The sequence below is a fragment of the Miscanthus floridulus genome, chromosome 9 (assembly GCF_019320115.1).
Source record: "Miscanthus floridulus cultivar M001 chromosome 9, ASM1932011v1, whole genome shotgun sequence".
NCBI lineage: Eukaryota > Viridiplantae > Streptophyta > Magnoliopsida > Poales > Poaceae > Miscanthus > Miscanthus floridulus.
Genome location: NC_089588.1, coordinates 44,152,969 through 44,167,001, shown reverse-complemented (window position 1 = coordinate 44,167,001; position 14,033 = coordinate 44,152,969). Strand labels below are relative to the sequence as shown.

General features: G+C 42.0%; 1 non-coding gene across 1 annotated transcript; it reads right to left on the bottom strand.

The window, feature by feature from the left end:
- Positions 1-2,681: 2,681 nt before the first annotated feature.
- LOC136484529 (small nucleolar RNA R71) lies at positions 2,682-2,788 on the bottom strand. Its single transcript, XR_010766050.1, has one exon. It is a non-coding gene; the product is annotated as a small nucleolar RNA R71 (small nucleolar RNA).
- Positions 2,789-14,033: the final 11,245 nt, after the last annotated feature.

Below are 14,033 nucleotides of genomic sequence, written 5' to 3'. Positions count from 1 at the left end.
TTTCTCCCTTGTACTTGGAGTAGACTCTTGCCTCTCCATATTTCTTTTCTTCTTAATAAAATGACATGCAACTCTCCTAAGTTGTTTGAGAAAAAAAAAGAACTCAAGTAACAATTGTATTATGCTATGAACTAGACTAGCTCACTTAGCTGGGTTCCATGTGTTGGTTATGTAACTCTGAATTCTTCCTGAATGCAGTGATAGTTATGTGTTGGACTATCTGGAGAGCCCGAAATGATTTAATTTTCAATGAGATAGGACCTGAGCTGCAATCTTGCAAAAGAGCCTTCAACAAAGAGATGCCCCTAACTTCACTCAGAGTAAAGGAAAGTTGCTCGGAGAGTTCTTGTTCATGGATCCAAAATTGGCTATAATACAGAAAAAGGATAGCATTTTTTTCCTTTCTTTTTTGTCTCTCGAACTTTGTTGTAAACTCTTCCTGGTATTTACTTACTTTAATATAAAGCTGTAGGGGGCTCGGCCCCTCCAGATTCGTCAAGAAAAAAAAGTTGGGTTCCATGTGGTAGAATTTATCAACCTCAGCATGACGTGGGTGCTTATATTTCCTAGATTTATTGTAGAATTCAATGGGTTGTTTTTTATGATACGTGCCCGTTGATAAGAGAGTTTAATAGCCCATGGATGCATTTAGTGAAACGAATTGTGTTTCTATTTAGTAGAACAATTGCAACGATGTCACCGAACTGACTATGATTCATCGTGCCAAATGTGAAGGAACCGGTGCTTGTATTTGTTCCATTGCTCCTCCATCTCCTCTTCTTTCTTTTGCTTCTTTCCTTTCAAGCTTTCGCTCCCAATCCTCCTCGCCGTTACTCCGTCCTTGATTTTATAACTTTGTCATAATTTTTATAATATTTATTTATGTCAAATCAGGATGGTTATAATTCTCCTTGCTTTCAGTATAAAATGTTTGCTTGCGTTAAAAAAATTGGACGATTTTGAGTCAAACTCTTGCAGCCACAAGCCCACAACTGCGCTGAATCCAAGGTCTAGCAGTTGCTCCTTCTTGGGCCGAGAGGAAAGCTGAGGAAAGACACGAGAGGGGAAACACTGGGCTGTCGCCTGTCGCCTGTCGCCGAGCTGAACTGGGCCTCAAGCGAAGGCCCGTCTCCCTGCACTCTGCAGCCTCCCCTCCTCCCGTTTGGGATGGTTTCCTGCAAATTCGGCGCAGCGCCGGCGGCGGCCGTGGCGAGCCCCGTGTCCCCCTCTACCCCTCAGCGGCGCGGCTAACCTTCGAAGACTTGCGCCACTCCGAAAATCAGGTTGATAACTTCGTCGAGCTTCATACGATGTGGCCGTTTGTTTTCAGTGCAGTTCCCATTGTATTTGCCAGTGTGCTGACATCGATTTATCTTAGGGTTCAGTGCCTGCTGTTCCACATGTTGCATCCAATCAGTTTTTCCCTTGTTGGTAGATAACTTTTTAACATTTAATATAGTACATATTATCGATTTATCGGGTGTAGAGCACAAGAACCATTTGTATGCTAAGTGCTGGCGCTGTGTGCCTCAATCAGTTAATTACTCGGACCATATGCCTAAACCTGATACAATTATCCAAAAATCAATGTGCATTTCGTCGCCTGACCCCGTCAACCGAGCATTTCTTTTTTGCCTTTCCTCATTGGATTCATGTGGAGTTGAGCTCGACCGTAAGCTGATTTTAAGGCACCCTTCGTGCTGTATTTCAGAAAACTGTTTGTACAAAGGACTTTTATGGCACAATGTTTCAGTGTTTCTGAATTATTGGATCTGGAAGAGATTGAATCTAGTCACAAGATAAATAATTTATTACATTATGCAATTCAGTAAACAAGGTCCAGGTTCTTGCATGGGGATCAAACTACAAACCAAAACCAAACTACAACTTGTAGTAGGTGCAACCTGATGTCAAAACAATGACAAATTTAAGGGTTTATTGGAGCATTACAAATCTAGTACATATTATAGATGCTACGCAGGTTTACTGACAATGCCAATGACCAATGGCTTATTGAGGAGGACTGAACAATTTGTGTAGTAGTTACAAGTAGATATCCATGGATTAATGCCAGTGCATATGGAACCTAAGTCCCACTGCTATATGTGGAGCTCTAAAACATACTGCATTTTCTCCTGCATTCCGTTCATATGCCACTGAACTTTGAAGTCCTGGTGCAGATGCAGCAGCCATAGCTTCTTCAGAGAGCGAAGGGATTCGATGCCTTGGGGGACCTTGTTAAGTTTTCGAAGTGTCACAACATATAAACCTTCAATCTGTGGAAGGGCACGATCGCTGATGTTCAACTCGCTGACATCAGGCATGCGCTTCAAGACAAGCGTTTTCAGATGTGGGAAGCACCCCTCATAAAGAACTAGGGTGTTTGCACTACGAACCCTGTTAAGGCTAAGATAGGTTAGGTTCGGCACATATGGAGCAAGCAACTTGAATGTGGTTTGCCGAGCGAGGAGGCAAATGCGCATCTCCAACCTTTCCTGCAGGTGTGCGACACCGTCGTTATGAAGGATGTCGCCCCAGAGATCATCAAGCTTCATTTGTTTCCTTTCTCCCTCGTGGGGAAGGCAAAACAGTGGTTTTATAAGAATCAGGAAGCTGTCAACACGTGGGCTAAATGTTCCACGGCGTTCCTCTCGAAATTCTTCCCTATGGGCAAAACCAATGCCCTGCGGGGAAGAATTTCCAACTTCTAGCAGAATTACATGGAGTCCATCCCTGAGGCGTGGGAGAGGCTGCAAGAGTACATCCTTGCCTGCCCGCACCACGGGACGGAGAATTGGCTAATCCTCCAAAATTTCTATAATGGGTTAACACCCATGTCAAGAGGACACATAGATGCCGCTGCTGGAGGAGCTTTTCTCTCGCTCACCATAGATGGAGCTACGGCTCTCATCGACAAAATGGTGTCAAATCAAGGCTGGAGCGATGAGAGGTCCAAAAAAAAAGACATGCATACCGTGAAGGAGACGGATATGCTTGCTGCAAAATTAGACCTTTTGATGAAAAGACTTGACGAACGTGCCCATGAGAAAGAAGCAATGTACGGCACCGTCAAGACCATGGACTCGCATATGACATGCGAGGTCTGTATGGACACTAGGAAAATGACTGCCCCGAGACCCGTGAAGAAGCTGCCTACATCAACAACGGGTTCCGTCCACAAGGAGGTAATAATCAATCACAATTCCAAGGTAATAATTAAAACTTCAATTCAAATTTCAATTCGAATTACAATTCAAATCAACCATCTTTAAAAGATCTAGTATTAGGGCAAGCTAAAATCAACGAAAATCTTACTAAAAAGCTTGTCAGTAATGATAAAATGTTTGAAAATATAAATACAAAAATTGAAAGTTTATCTTCCTCTGTGAAAAATCAACAGAGCTTTAACAAAATGATAGAAACTCAAATTGCTCAAATAGCTGCCGCCATTCCTATCAATCATTCGGGGAAAATCCTGGGGCAACTCGAGAATTCCCTCAAAAATGTCCATGCAGCTGCAGATAACTAGAGGAAGAGGAGTCCCGCTCATCGAACTATAAATGGTGAGTCCTTGCCGAACGTAAATTGGTAGTTATCTCATGTTTGATTTCCAAATGCATTTTAAATTTTCACATTGCATGTTTAAATTCTTGCATATGCATCAAAACTTTTAAATTTTAAAAATATTTATTTCTGAGTTTTAAAACAAAATCATTTCTAAAAAATAATAATAATAAAATTTCTGTAGTTCTCTAGTTCACATGTTAAACTCCATCTCCGCTGGATGAATCTTGGTTATTTCTCCATGCTTCCTTTCTCTATGCAAGTATGTTATGGTTTGGATAAGATGACTGTGTCATCATACTTTCATAGGCTCATTAATTTAAGCATGGTGCTTAGGTTATTTAGCCTACCTTAATCAAATAAAACATGATGTTTAGTTTAATTATTGAACCAAAACTGCTAAATATAGACTTTGGTTGATTATATGGACTAAACCCTGTAGAAAATTTTCGATATCACGAGTTTAAGTCTTAAAGATGATAACAGAGATAAAATAAAGACATATTTGGTGAACCTCAATTAAATAAATAATAGTAATAAAATGAGATATTTATATATCTGTACTCGAGTTTGCCTCTTTGTTATAATAAAAGCAGCTAAAGGATCATAGGCCACAAGCTAGCTTGGGGGAGGACCCCCCTACCACGGAGGTAACTTGTATCTTGTTTTTTTTTCTTGAAATCAAATTAAAAAAATCAGAACATGATAAAAGACCCAAAAAATGAAATATGATAAAAAGAACAAAAATATTCATTCCATTCCACATATGTGTGTAAACATGTTTTAGTCTCTCCTTGTTGAAATGATGAATAGTTGATTTGTCTTATATTTCGTCTGTGCCTAGTTTATAACTTAACTTTCTCTAAGATTTAAGTTTGTTGGCTAAAAATATCTCATCCTAAAAACTTGAAACTTGTGGGTTGCAAATGCAAAATCCTTGTCTAAGTTGTTGCGAGTTATGATATGGTACAATAGAATTTGCTATGACTTTGTTCTAAGAAAGACTTGACATCCGGAGTTTTTATTTTCAAAATGCTAAAATTCAAAAGTTCCTTGATGATTATATATCCTACCAAAGCCATTGATTTCTTCATCTGCAAAAACCTTAGTCATATGCTGCTTGTATTCATATTGAGCTTTGTCAAATTGTTGTGACCCTTGTTGAGATCTTTTTCATGCACCCATGATCAAGATTCACGTACACTTAGATATAAATATGCTGACTCTTACACTAAGAGTTACGTAAAAACATGTCATTCATCCACCAAATAAAATAAACTCCACCGTTGTGTTGTGAATCTCTCTCTCTCTCTCCAAGTTCTTCTTTTGAAAAAAAGAAAATATGGGTTATACAAAAAGAGAAGAATAAACATCCATGCCAAAGAGCATGAGAGAAAAAAATAGAAAAAAGAGAAAATAAATATCCATGCTAAAAAGTTTGAGAGAAAAAAAAGAGAAAGAAAAGAAAGATAGCTCATATTTTTAAAACCAAAGCAAAAAAGGAGTTCAAAACAAAAAGTTTGAAAATTTCACACACTTGCACTTCTTGATCAAAGTGTATGACTTGCACCTCCTTGGATTCGGTTTTTGACTTAGCAAAATTATGTGATGCAAGTATGCCTCGTTTTCATACCTACCCAAAGCTCCACATAAGCCATTTAGTGGTAGGATGAAAAGAAAGGGCAACATCAAAAGCCTTTGGTGAGGATCATACACATTATTGAGTGATCGAGTGAATCATTTGAGGAACTTAACTTTGTTTTGCAAAATTTTCAAAACCTCTGGAAAGAAAGTTGATCAAAGAATGAATGATAAGCAGTTCTGTAAAACTGTTCTATCTTGCAACCACCCAAGACTTGGAGAAAAGCTAAAAAGCTCCACAGGTAATGAGATAATAAAGGGTGGATAAAATGCCGACTTATTCAAATCAAGGAAGAATGATTTGTTATAAGCATGGCACTTTTGATATGTGATCAGCATAGTAGCAACTTCTAATCAACAACCAACGTCTTAGCTTTTGCTCAAGGACGAGGAAAGGGTAAGCTTGGGGGATTTTGTTGGCGGTCCTTATCGAATAATTCCGACCGCTAACTAAAGACCAAAAAGGGAGAACTAGGCATAATTTATATACATATGTCTTTCATATTGACATAGTTCCACCTGTATGCAGGAGTTATACACAGATACAGTGGAAAATAAAACCAAAAGGCGCAATCAAGCAAAGCGCAAAGCAGATTTGCGCAAAGGAATAAGGAGAAGGCCCACCTACCTTTCAAATTTAGGCCAACAACTGATGAAGATGCACTCTAGGACCAACCATAGACCTGCCACGCGAAGGCGGTGGTGAGAGGGGCCGGCCCTAGTGCGGTCGCACCAGGGGTGCGGGCGTACCGCTTCTACCGCCTCTCGGGCCCACCTTCGTCAAGCAGTGCCATCAATGCTAGGGGAGGTCAGTTTGGGAAGTTTCCATGTATAACCCCCCCCCCCCAAACCAACCTGAAGAGTGTATAAATAGAGGGAAAGAGCTCTCTCCCAAAGACACAACACATATTTGAGCTCTACCTCACCCCACCTTTGTACTTGTAGTGAAGAGCTTGAACATCTTGGATATCTTTGGTATGAGAAATATATTTGGTTCCAATATGTACTTGCTCTCATATTATCAATATAGTTATGCTTATGAACTAGAGTATAGTTCTTATGCTATGAACTTAGCGTATAGAACTTTATGCTTAATCATTCATACAACATATATTATTAGAAGTAGAGCTAAGTTAAGGTGGTGGTTCGTCGTGCCTTTGGGTGTGCCTAAGTCCTATGCTTGTCGATCCGTAGGGTCGGAGTCCTAGGAGGATTTGGGTAGTTTGTTTGTACACGGGCGTGGTGCTCGGGTACACGAGAACAGGCGGATACATTTCCTACTCCACAGTTGAGGGGTAGGTGGCAGGTGGTGACAGCCCTATCCGTCCTTCGTAATCCCCCACGTTTGGGTAGGGTGTAGGAGTCTAAATTGCCTCATGAGGTTCCTAGCAGACCAGTACTCGTAGGTCTCCCGACCCATCTCATGCTTAGTTCTAACTCTTAACCATGTATTTGTATAATCACACACTATTCTGTGCATAGCTGTATTAGGATATGCTTGCTCTTGTTAGGACCCATTCTTTTATTCTTTATTCTTTCACCCTTCTTCACCCCTGAGATAGGCTCGTGTGTGTGTGTCCACTTTCTTGAATCGATACAATGTTAACCCCGGCTATGAACTTTGGTCCGCTTTATAAGCATATCATCTTGTTCATATCCATACTAGAGTCTTTTATACTATGCCTAGAGGTATCCATTCTAACCACTCTAAATAGCATCGGCTCAATGGCAGTTAAGCCAAAGGTCTAAATTGAGCCAACTGGCTCTGATTTCAATTGAAGGGGACCTTGATGCCTAAGAAGGGGGGTGAATTAGGCAACTTAAAATTCTAAATCTAAACTATGGCCTCTTTTTCTACCCTTAGCAAAACCTATGCAAAAGATAAACTATCTAAATATGCAACTACGTTTTTGCTAGTGTGTTGCTATCTCTACCGCAAAAGGAGTAATGTAAACAATATAAATAAGGAAGCTAAAGAGCAAGGTAGAGATATGCAAATTTCTGTCGATGACTCCGGTATTTTTACCGAGGTTTCGAGAAGCGCGCAAGCTTCCCCCTAGTCCTTGTTGGAGCCCCTCACAAGGAATCCCTCGCAAGGGCCAAGCTCCCGGTCGAGTAACTCCATGGATAGCCTCGGGCCTTCTCCATGTGCAAGTGGGTCTCTGATGTGCCTTCTGGCAAGCCTCTCCTGGATGCTCCCCGCCGTCTTCACTATCAAGCTTCCGGCCAAAACGCCGCGGGCCTTGTTCCCTTCGGTACACGGTGACGGCCACACCACAAACGTGGTTGGTGTGATCTCACAAGACTACAAGCCCCTCTAATGTACAACAATGGTGCTAACAAGCACCGAGTGGTAAGAGGTATGCAAACCTCACTAAACACTAGGCCTAAACCTGGAGCAAGCGCATAAGCGGTGGTCTAATCAACCGAAGCACTTCGCAAAGCACCTACACTAATCATCTAATAAAACACTAAGCACTATGCAAGTGGAGATCACTAAAATGGTGTATCAACACCCTTGGTATGTTTCCTCAGCTCCACACATACTCAAATGGCTGGCTAGGGGGTCTATTTATAAGCCCCACTGAGAAAGTAGCCGTTGGGGACGAAATCCCGCTTTTCTGCTACTGACCGGACGCTGATCACGTCCTAACCGGACGCGTCCGGTCGTCCCGACCGTTAGAGCTGCGATCAACTGATCGGACGCTGCCAGCGTCCGGTCACTTGCCACCGGACGGTTTCGGTCGCATTTTCACCGCTCTTGAACCTTTCTGTACTTGATCGGACGCTGCAGTTCTACGTCCAGTCGATTTTCCATCAGCGTTCGGTCCAACATCTGGTCTTTGTTGCTGACGCCTGTTTGCCAAGACTCTTGATTGGAGCGTCCGGTCACTTTCCTCCAGCGTTCGGTAACCTCTGTGAGCTTGTTTCTTCACGATCTTGCGTATGGCTTGGTTCCTATTTTCGTGCTTAGACTTTGCTTGATATCTTGGGTCTTCTCGTATGCTTCTAAGGGCTTGCTTAAGGTGTAGATCATCGGATCATCACGTCGCCTTCGTCCAAGTCACGTCTTGCACCCTTTTGGACTATAAAACAATCACTTGCAAATTCATTAGTCCAATTTGGTTGTGTTGGTCATCAAACACCAAAATCTAAAGTAAATGGGCCTAGGGTCCATTTTCCTTACACCCGTCCGTCTCTCCCTTCCCCTCTCCCTCTCGCTGTCTAGTGGGCCCAGGCGCATGGCCCCGCCCCGCCGTCTCCACACGGACACCAGGTTGGCCCACACCGCTGGCCCACATGTCACACACACAACACACACACAACACATCATAGGAAAACGCTCTAGGTACCCGGCTATTGTACACAGGGAGTTAAAAATACACTTTCTAAGCCTAGAAAAATTCCTAGAAAATTTGTAAATAAACTGCATGCACCCAATAACCTACCCATATAATTTTCACATTTTCCATACACTAAAAAATGTATATAAAATTCTATTTAATTCACAAACTATATATTAAACTTCTAAAATCCATATCTTCTTCATCCGTACTCCGTTTTACATGAAACCACTCCCAGAATTCTTCTAAAATCAAGCTCTATTTATTCAACCTAGTACCACCATACTGTTCTATGCTTGTATTTGGTTGCTTGTTTCATGTTTGTATTTAGCGGTAGATTATTTATTAAACGCCGACCGATAGACGGTGAGTACCAAGAAAGCGAGGACCCAGATTACGTAGAAGATCCGAAAGGTGACAACAACGAAGGCAAGTCATAGCTACCCTACCACCATCACTACACCTTGCCACCCTCCACCATAAACCCTCCATTCTCCACCTCCACTTATTAAACTCAACTTATATTATATATAATTTCTCATATGAATACATGGACTATAATGAATTATGAGCTTGATTATGATATTGATACTATGACTAAGCTCTATGACATGAATGAACCCGAGGAAATTAACTATGAATCCAAACCTGGTAAACATGAACTTGATATCAATAGGGGGCGAGTGAAGGGTAACTTATGTCGTATAAGTTACCTTGGCAGGATCGCCTAGTGAGGGTTCCTGTTGGGAGATACTCGCCTCGGTCACATAAGGACCGGTTCATAGGCCACCTCGCCTGGTTAGAAACTCGTACAGCCACATGCCTATATGGGTAGGCTTGATCTCACACCCTGTTAGATAGAAGTATAATTTCTACTAGGAGGCCGGTGTTGGCAGCGGAATATCAGGAGAAGACACGGATGCTAAGTGATCTTTCGTGGTCCAGTTGGCATGGATGCTAAGTGATCTTCCATGTAAAGCCCCTTTATTTGGCCATGTTCGAGCCCATACCTAATATTGTCTGGATGATCTGGTATCATCCGGGTTACTAAATTAGATGATGTGGGATCATTCGTAGCCATGGTAGAATTATATGGACATCTAAGGTCACATACTTTCGGTTACAGGGTCACGTTAGGCCTATTCCATCCACTGATCTTGGATGGGATTGCGCCTATCATGTTGAGAAAAGTGTACACCCTCTGCAGAGTGTATTGAATCTATTCGAATAGCCACATCCTTGGAATGGGCAATCGCCGGGAGGAGATCACTTATGATTAGATTTCGTTTTATGTGTGATGAAACTAGACTAATGTGATTAATACAGCTTAATACTAACTCGAGAACTGGCGAGAATAGTAATACTCTCCCAGGGCCCAATCCTATGTTCAACTAAACCATACCACCTCACTACTTCCGCCTCCACCATCGCCTACCATCCTCCACACCACCAAGCCTTCACCATCCACTCCACCAAACCCTATGGTTAGGGCTTGCTGAGTACGCCCGTACTCACCCGTTGTTGACTCATAGATTTCAATGCTAAGGAAGACTACCACGATGATGAAGAAACATACCATGAAGACTAGGAGTCACGCGAAGGAGTCTTAGGATCTAGGGTTTCGACCGCGCTCAAGCATGCCTATGGTTTAGATGTGTCACCACATCATAGAATATCGCTATCATAGCTACCACCCGCTGTAATAAAATGCTGCCTCACAGCAATGAAGCTTCGTTAGTCATGTAAAGCCTAAGGCTATGCCCTTAGAGCCACTGTTGTAAGAACCTATCTTTAGATATCAATAAAGACTCGATGTTTCATCAAATATCTATGTGCCATTTCTGTTGTCGTGCGTACTTGTGCGTGATCCTGGCGCAAGTATAGATGCACTAAAGGACTCTTAGAAATGAGGGGCCGACAGAGTGGTATCGGTGTCGAGCTTGACCGTAGGACGAAGCCCTAGGATTGGAACACATTTAATAGGAACGAACTTTTGTTCCTCGCTTGTATTGCAAAAAAAAATTAACTAGTGTTGAAATTTTGCAGTAGATGGAGGACAACTGGGTAAAATCGGACTGTTTGACCGTCGAAGGATTCCCGCAGCTCATCTGGGAGACACTCCAGTGCCTTAGTTGTACTGAGCCTCCCATATACTATGGACTTGAGTATCAGGAGGACGGTATGCCCAAGTGTGAGGTACACCTGCATGTTGCAGGGCATCCATTAAGCCCAGGGTATAGGACTCAATGCATCCCAGCATATGGAAGAGAACTAAGTGATACATGCCAGATAGCAGCACACCAAGCTCTCGTAGATATTTGTCAGGATTATGAAGCAAAAGGCTGACAACACCCATGCAAGATTTTTCCCTGTGATGGATCAGACTACCCCAATATGGAGTGAGAAGGTTGAAGCAATGGAAAAAGTTGGACAGCAGACACTGGAGTACACTATAGTGTCCATAGTCAGGTACCTTCATGCTCTCAATGCTCTCTATGAAGACTAGCAATGGGAATTGAAGAAATGTACTACTAAGGCCAAGGATGCTAAAGCGGAAGCAAGAGCTCTAAAACTAGAACTACTCATAATGAAATCACAACTGGCAACTATGAGAGAAAAGAAGGAATACTATAGGCAAGAACTATTGAAGGCCCTTGAACGTTCACATCATGAGAAACGTTCAAGGAGGATGAATAAAGGAAAGAGAACTTTTGCCATGCCCCCAGATGATGAAGTAGAAATTCTTGAAAAGGATCCGCAGGGTAAGGCACCAGCAAATTTAGGATATGATTCATACCGCCCTCACTATGACTTGAATGGATACATACCGATGGAGTCACAGTCTGATCATGATGGAGGCAATGATACTGAGGAATCTTTCGCTGATAATTTCAACACCAAGAAGACTGATGGGGATGCAAATACAGCCGGACCACCATGAGTTCCTTCCAGGGCAGGATGCTAATGGATATGCACGTGAACTTTGTGCGCTGTACCCTGATGAATTGTACCATACTATTGTAAGAAGAACGCTCCAAGATGGAAGGTGAAAGGAAGCATAAGTTCAACCTACAGCATGCCCATCAACAAGAAAGGACACAATGGGTCAAGACCAACAACACTGCAAGCAAAGTACCAGTCTACCATGCAGTACAGATCATCTGGATCCAACTCATAGCAAACCACATCTTCCTACAAGAACTACAACAACAATACCTAGCCCAAGAGTAATAACAATGCAACCACAGACCAAACCTGTTTCGGATGCCGGCAACCTAGACATAGAATTGCCCAATGCCCATATGCAAATAAATCAATAACCTCTGCCCCCGCACAATCCACGGCTAGCAATTGGACAACAGCCTTAGGAATTGGACACACTAGACCTCAGAATTTTGGACAGCAGACGGAACCCCCAAACTTTTGGGCAAGGTTGAGTCAACCACGTAAATGCGGAAGAAGTACAGGAAGCACCTGATGTTGTGTACGGTGAGTTCCTTGTTAACTCCACTTCTGCAAGCGTGCTGTTTGATTCAGGAGCCTCGCATTCATGTGTTTCTGCTTGTTTTGCACTTAAAATGATTTGAGAATGGCGTTACTCCCCACCCCTCTCTAGATATGTACCCCCGGAGCTGTCCTCAAATGCTCACTAAAATGTCCTCGAGTAAAGATAATGATAGACGGAGTTGAGTTTCAAGCAGACCTAGTAGTACTAAGGACAGAAGGACTGGACATAATATTTGGAATGGATTGGTTAAAGAACCACTGTGGGAATATATCATGCAGAGACAAGACAGTAACATTGATAAATCACAATGGAATAAAAGTAGAATGTCACCCCTAAGCTCCAAAAGCTCAGCCAATGGTTTGTAGCCTAGAAGCTAAGACGGTTGAAGATGTGCTAGTAGTATGTGAATACCCCGACGTATTCCCTGGAACCGCTCCAATAGCAAAGACACCATACTGGATGCAGCCAATGAGTTGGAACAATTGAAGAAACAACTACGAGAAATTCAAGAAAAAGGATATATTAGGCCAAGTTCATCACCCTGGGGATCACTAGTTCTATTTGTAAAGAAGAAGGATGGAAGTCTATGAATGTGCATTGACTACCGATCACTGAATGAAGTCACCATCAAGAATAAGTACCCACTATCAAGGATTGATGATCTATTTGATCAACTAAAAGGAGCCAAATATTTTTCGAAGATAGACTTAAGGTCAGGATACTACCAGTTGAAGATTTGACTCAGCGATATACCAAAGACAACGTTTGTAACTCACTATGGACAATATGAGTTTACCGTGGTGCCGTTTGGACTAACCAATGCACCAGCATACTTTATGAATTTGATGAACAAAATGTTCATGGAAGAGCTAGATAAGTTTATAGTAGTATTCATCGACGATATCCTCATATACTCCAAGAGTGCCGAAGAGCATGAACAACACTTGAGAGTGATACTAAGCACATGAGTTATACGCTAAATTCAGCAAGTGTGAATTTTGGTTACAAGAAGTTGCTTTTTTGGGGCATATTGTCACAGCAGATGGAGTAAAGATAGACCAAAAAATGGTTAAGGCAGTATCAAAATGGAAGCAACCCACCAATGTGACTGAGATTCGTTGTTTCCTTGGATTAGCTAGCTACTATAGAAGATTTATTAAAGGATTTTCCAAGATTGCTAGACCAATGACATCCCTGACTCAGAAAGGAAAAGAATTCAAATGGACAGAAGCGTGTGAAAGAAGCTTCCAAGAATTAAAGACCAAACTAACCACTGCCCCAATACTCACCATAACCCACATTCACAGAAGCTTTGTTGTATATTGTGACGCCTCCCAACAAGGATTATGATGTGTCCTAATGCAAGATGATAAAGTAGTCGCCTACGCCTCTAAATAATTAAAGAAACATGAATAAAATTATCCAACACATGACCTAGAATAATTAGCAGCAGTGGTACATGCACTCAAGATATGGAGACACTACCTCATTGGAAACAAGTGTGAGATATTTATGGACCACAAGAGTTTAAAGTACATAATCACCCAACCCGATTTGAACCTACGACAACGAAGATGGTTGGAGCTAATCAAAGATTATGACCTAAGTATACAATACCACCTAGGGAAAGCCAACGTAGTCGCAGACGTGTTAAGTCAAAAATCCTATTGTCACTACCTTATGACCCTAAATCGAAGACCGAAGTTAGCCCGAGAAGTCCGCCACCTGAACTTACAGATTATACCACATTGCATCTTAAATGCCCTACATGTGCGACCAACATTAGAAGATCGAATAAAGGTAGCTCAAGACAAAGATGAGGAGATACAACGACTCAAGAAGCAGAGTGCTGAGAAAGAAACCCTAGGATTTAAGGTAGATGAACAAGGGACATTGTGGTACGAGAATCGGATATGCGTACCCCAAGACGAGACACTCAGAAGACTGATATTGGACGAAGCACACCAATCAGCATA